This window comes from Trachemys scripta, chromosome 12, assembly GCF_013100865.1.
Source record: "Trachemys scripta elegans isolate TJP31775 chromosome 12, CAS_Tse_1.0, whole genome shotgun sequence".
NCBI lineage: Eukaryota > Metazoa > Chordata > Testudines > Emydidae > Trachemys > Trachemys scripta.
In genome coordinates this window covers 37,186,747-37,192,534 of record NC_048309.1, presented here as the reverse complement: position 1 = coordinate 37,192,534, position 5,788 = coordinate 37,186,747, and the positions used below count along the sequence as shown (strand labels likewise).

The 5,788-nt window shown below is 42.9% G+C and overlaps 1 pseudogene; it reads left to right on the top strand.

Moving 5' to 3' along the window:
* Positions 1 to 274: 274 nt before the first annotated feature.
* On the top strand, positions 275 to 1,194 carry LOC117885400 (annotated as a pseudogene).
* Positions 1,195 to 5,788: the final 4,594 nt, after the last annotated feature.

Here is a 5,788-nt window from a genome sequence, read left to right as displayed (position 1 = left end):
TAGGGGACTTATGAGAGTGTGTAGAACACTTCTCTACACTCCCAGGGACCCCAGACCTTGAGACTGGTGCAGCTTTTGAGTTTTGCTGAAGCAGGGTTCTCATCACTGGGGCTGAGGAAACAGTGTGGAATTCAGTAAACCAAAGAAATTCCCAAGCAAGTGTTTTTTTGTTAAGGTGGAGTTCATATTTATTTAATATTAGGAAGATGTTGGGATTACATCATTATCAATAATTATCACTGTGCCCTCTGCAATCATACTTTGAAGTTAATACATGGAGAAGCACTTTACCACTCCAGTGACAGAATTTGTCCTCTTGGGCCTCACCTAGAGTCCTGAGCTGCAGCTATCCCTCTTTTTGGTTTTCTTCATCAACCATTTGAACACCTGGTTGGGAATCTTCACCAGCATCACCACTGTGATCACTGACCACAGCCCCAGACCCCTATATACTTCCTGCTGATCAACTTGGCTTTTCCTGGATGTCAGTGACTCATTAGTAAATGCTCCAAAATGGCTCTCTGGTCTCCTCACCCAGCGTAAAACCATCTCCTTCAATGAGTGCATCCTCCAGATTTTTTTCTTCCACTTCATCACTGGAGCAATGTCATTTTGCCTTATGAGGATGGCAGTTGATCGGTATGTGGCCATCTATAAACCATTGCGGTACTTAACTTGTGTGGGGATAGTGGCACTGGCATGGCTGGGTGGATTGGCTCACTCAGTTGTTCAGCTTGGATTGATCCGCTAGTTGCCATTCTGTAGTACAATACAGGGCAATTTCTACTGTAATGTCCCACAAGTCATCAAACTGGCCTGTACTGATACTCACCTGGTCAAACTGCAGATGATCTTCAATATGTGCAAAGATATTCATCATTCTGCTTATTTCCTATGCTGTCATCTAATCAAGATCTTTTAATCAAGATCAGGACCCACGTCACGGAAGGGAAGTGCAAGGCTTTGTCCACCTGTGGAACCCAGATCACAGTTGTTTGTCTACAATTCATACCCAACATCTTCATCTATGCTTGGCCCTTCAAGCAGTTCACTCCGGACAAAGTGATCTCAGTCATTTACACTGTAATCACCCCGATGCTGAACCCCTACATGCTGAGAAACACCGAGATGAAGAAGGCCATGAGGAAACTGATGAGCAGAATGCTGTTCTCAGTGAAGGTAACAGAGACATAGTTTTCTTTCACTGTCCATTTGTCTTAAAAACCTGATCTCAGCAATGTATCAGCAATGTATGTAGCCTGAGAAATGTGTGTGAGATCAAACGAGATCAAATACTGCACATTCATAAAAAACAACGCTCACAAATGACTGAGGGCAAAAAGCTGTATATAAATAAAATAAAACAGTTGGTATAAGTCAGACGTAGATCCATGCCTGTAAATGATCCAGGACCCCAATTGGTGGAAATGGGTGTGTATCACTAAAAGACTTCCGATAGTTAAGGCTTTGAAGTGAAAATTTTCTTGTTCAAATTTTTCAAAGGATGATTTCAATTAATAAGGAATCCATGAAAATCAATAGCTTCTCTGAAAAAAAATCTGTTAAATAAATTAGGTATCTTAACTAATGTGATGATTGTGATAAGGAAATAACTATACAATGTTCCAAGAGCTGACTAGGATCCATCTTTTGCTTTCTGACTTATTCTTCTCTCTCTTATATGCCACTTATGTGCATTTATCACCTGACTTCTCATCAGAGAGGTTTAATAATATTCAGATGTTATTTTCACAAGGTTGGTTATAATTTTCATACCTGATATTTCTATTTCTACCTCTAAATTTACAGGTAAAAAAATAAAAACAAAACTTGTCTCTGGTTGTCTTTTCTGCTAATCCTTATTGAAAGTGCAGTTATAGATACAGATGAGGAACATTTCTGATGGATATTTTTCAATGTATTCATTGATAATATATAAATAGCATTTTTAAAAGGCTTCCATACCTTTTCCAGATTTTTGTTTTCAAGAAAATTACAACCTTCTTTTAATGTTTCTACATTTATTCCTTTTTCTAAGAAAGAAAGAAAGAACGGGTGGAAATTTATACAAAAAAATCAAGAAAACAATTGTAAATTTTTAAAATAAAAGGATGAGAGATATTTTGTAACTTTGAAGGTATATTGTGATTCTATTTTTCTTTCTCAACAAGTTCTATATTGTCAAAGCCTAAGTACTAATGAGGGTGCCGTATAGTGAAAAATGTTTAGGTATAAATGGGCATGTCTTCCTCAATGGATCTACACTCCTTGTGTGTCAGAATTGGATTTTCAGATCCAAAAATGAATTGTAATCATTTATACTCCTGTGAGACCCCCGAACCAACACTGCTCTGAGAGTGGCACATTCTTTCTGGCACTAATATCTTGAGAAAACAACAAGTAATGTTATAAAGTTTATTGGCAAAACATCCAAGATCACAAACACTGTAACATAGCAAAGGAGATAGAGCCATTACAAAATGGATAGCACTTCCATACTCGCAGCATTGTTTGTGGGGACCCCCAGAACAGGTGAGGATATCCACGTGTGGTCATCAGACTAATGCGTTCCATGTATCCCACTCCTCTCAGACTGAGTTTTACTTTGTACAGGGTTACGCCAACACACATCATATTTTATACATATTAATGATGGGTTCAACTTTCTCTTTTTATATTTCCTTCCACTCCTCAACAACATTGGGGTTTTTATCTTCAATAGGTCCATTAGCCACTTAAGTTAGATTCATTAGCATTTATGTCAATAAATTGCCATGGTACATCTCTGGTTAGTACATGTAAGTTTCAGTTAAGCTCAACATCCTTTTAAACATCCCCTAAAATGCCAGAAGGATTCTTTAATGGTTCCCCACTTAAATGGTTCCCCACTTTGCCTTTTCCCACCATGTACACTCTTGTTTACAGTGATTCTTGTCTTACAACTTAAGAACAAACTATCAGTCAAATACAATGTACCTAGCAACTACCTACATCATCATTTTATACCTAGTCCTTTGTTCTGCTAAGCTAATAGTCATATATGGTTGACATCTGTAGGCCTTTATGTTATTCCTGTGATTAGCTACAGAGGGACAAGGGAGTGTCCGACCAAGTTCAGAGACCATAAACAGGAGGGAGGAAGACTCCTTGTTTCAGAACCATAGACGTGCACTGCAGCATGGGGAATGTGGACAGCTCCGGAGACTTCTGTCCCTGGCCAAAAGAACACTGCTGACTGGTAAGGAAACTGAGGCAGACTGATGTGTGCAGGGTTTATTGTATTTGAATAGATCTGTGTGTGCCTCTTGCTATTAAAGAAATAGAAATAATGTCTTGGAGTCCTGGACTGTTCTCAGCGTTCTACAGGACACCTTATCAGATGACTGGCAAAGAAGTAAAAGACAAGGCCCACCCTTTGGGTGGGATTTGGGGAGAGGATGGTCTGAAGCAATGTGCGGGGAGCAAGGGATTAGCACAGGACCTTGAGGCTGGACAGTGGGTCATGTGGTCATACCTATCAGGTGGGGATACAAGATCTGCACCCCAAAAGTGCACCCACCAGCCCAAAGACAGCAGCAATGCCTCGTCCATTCTAAAGACTGGAAGCTTAAAAGACACAGGGGTCACTGAGGGTCACTAGGGGAATTTTTCATGTCTTCTCTGAGTCCTCCCTTTCAGAGACAATATATAAACTTTCTCATAAGTTATAAGGGGAGTTCAAATGGGACTGAATGTGGTATTAAGGTCCGGGATTTTGTGATCTAAGCCCTTAGGTCCCCTTGTGCATGCCAGCCTTGTAACGATTCCCCTTGCAAAGAAACTACCGGTCACTGAATTCTCATTTTCCCCAGCAGCAGCTATCTTGATCACACCCAGAAAAGTTCAGGTGGGTGCAGGATGGGCTGGCTCTGAACTCCAGTAGAGTGAGAGCATTGGAAATGATACAGGGGGAAGGTTTCTGTAGCAAATGTCCTCCCCCATGCCTATCACAAGGCCAATGAAGAGTTCTAAGATGTGGCTTCCCAGGGTGTCCTGGTCATTTGCATGGGGCCAGCACTGAGATCTCAGACAGGGCAGGAAATGTGATGTCTTCAATCTTAATGCATATAATGTTGGGATTTTCAATGGGGCCTAAGGGGGTTAGAAACCCAGCTGCCATTCAAAATTAAAGAGAGCTGGGCACCTGAGTCACTTAGGTGCAGTTCAAAATCCCAGCCAAGCAATGCACACTCAGCACCTGCATTTCCCTTGGCTGCTAAAATGCTCATGGATTTGCCTGAGAGAACTGGATGGAAACATTCTTAGCAGTTGCAGTTTGCAGTGCTGTCATGCCACGTTGGTCCCAGGATATGAGAGAGACAAAGAGGATGAGGTGACATCTTTATTTGGACCAACTGCTGTTGATGGAAGGTACACGCTTTCCAGCTTTGTGGGCCTCTTCCTTGGCTCTTTCTCTTTTTAACAGCTACAGAGCATTTTCATCTCTAATGAAAAGTTCATTGTTTCATGGAGTTTAAGGGCAGAAGTGACCATTCAATCATCTAGTCTGACCTCCTGTTTATCACAGGCTTTAAATTTCCCCTTAATACTTGCCTGTTGAGCTCCATGACTTGAATTAAACCAAACCATTTCAGTCCTCAGCAGACTCAGCCATTGTGACCACCAGCAGAGAACAGAAGAGACAGAGGTGAGACCAATAGCCAACACCCCTGCAATGGCAGGGAACTGACCAATTAAGACACGCCCAAAGGATGCCAGCAGGCGACGCGCTTCCTGCTGCTGGGGGAAGTTTTGATTCATTTTTGACGTTTTAAATTATTTTCATCTTTTCTTTAGTATAAATTAACTGAAAAATCATCCTGTCTTGAAAAAATGTCAGAACGGGACACTTAAACAAGTATTGTGTCTTGAACAAAAAATTGAATCAGAAGATACATCAAACCCAACCCTTTCCTGCAAGCAGTTGTTTCCCCCCCCCCCCCAATGAATTAGCATTTTCTGATAAACAAAACCTTTAGATGGAAAACTTTCAACAAGCTCTCTTGAAGAGTTTGTGATCAACCCATTGACTTTAATTGCTTCATCCACTCTTATGGTTGCATCCTGGAATATTATCCACCTGGGCAAACTTTTATGTCCATGTACTCTCTCTTTCCCTCTCTTTTGTGATCACACCAACTTCATCTACACAACACAGTCATGGGGATCATGTCCCTTGCCCATTCAAGTTAATATAGCATCCTGGCATAAGCTACAGCAATTGTGCAAATGGAAACATGATATTAGGAAAGCGTTTGGGGCTGGATTAATGTTTAAACACTATCCACCAGTGTCCAGAGCCCCAGCTCCAGGAGTCATGACAATACAGCAGACCCCCAGCTTTCAGTTTTAAAATAATAATTTTCTAGCCCCGGTAGTTGGAAAGTGTAGTGAGCCGGTGTGGCACCCCTCCGTCTCCGATAGGGCCGAGCTTCCTCTAACCCCAGCGCGGGCGGAGCCACCGGGTCCGGGGCCCACCCCTCCAAGGTCACGGCCCCGACCCGGAAGTATAAAAGCCCACCGGCAGAGCTCAGTGGAGCCCAGGCCAGCAGAGAGAGCAGACGTCCTGGGCCGAGCTCCCGCTTGGGAGACAGCCACAGGCCGCGAGCCGCCTGCTACCCCGCCGCGCCGGTCGAGCCTACCTCTCGCCAGGTACCCCAAGGAGGACTGGACAAACCTGCCCCGGGCCAGCTACCCCGAGGAGGACTGGACAAACCTGCCCCAGGCCTGCTACCCTGAGGAGGACCGG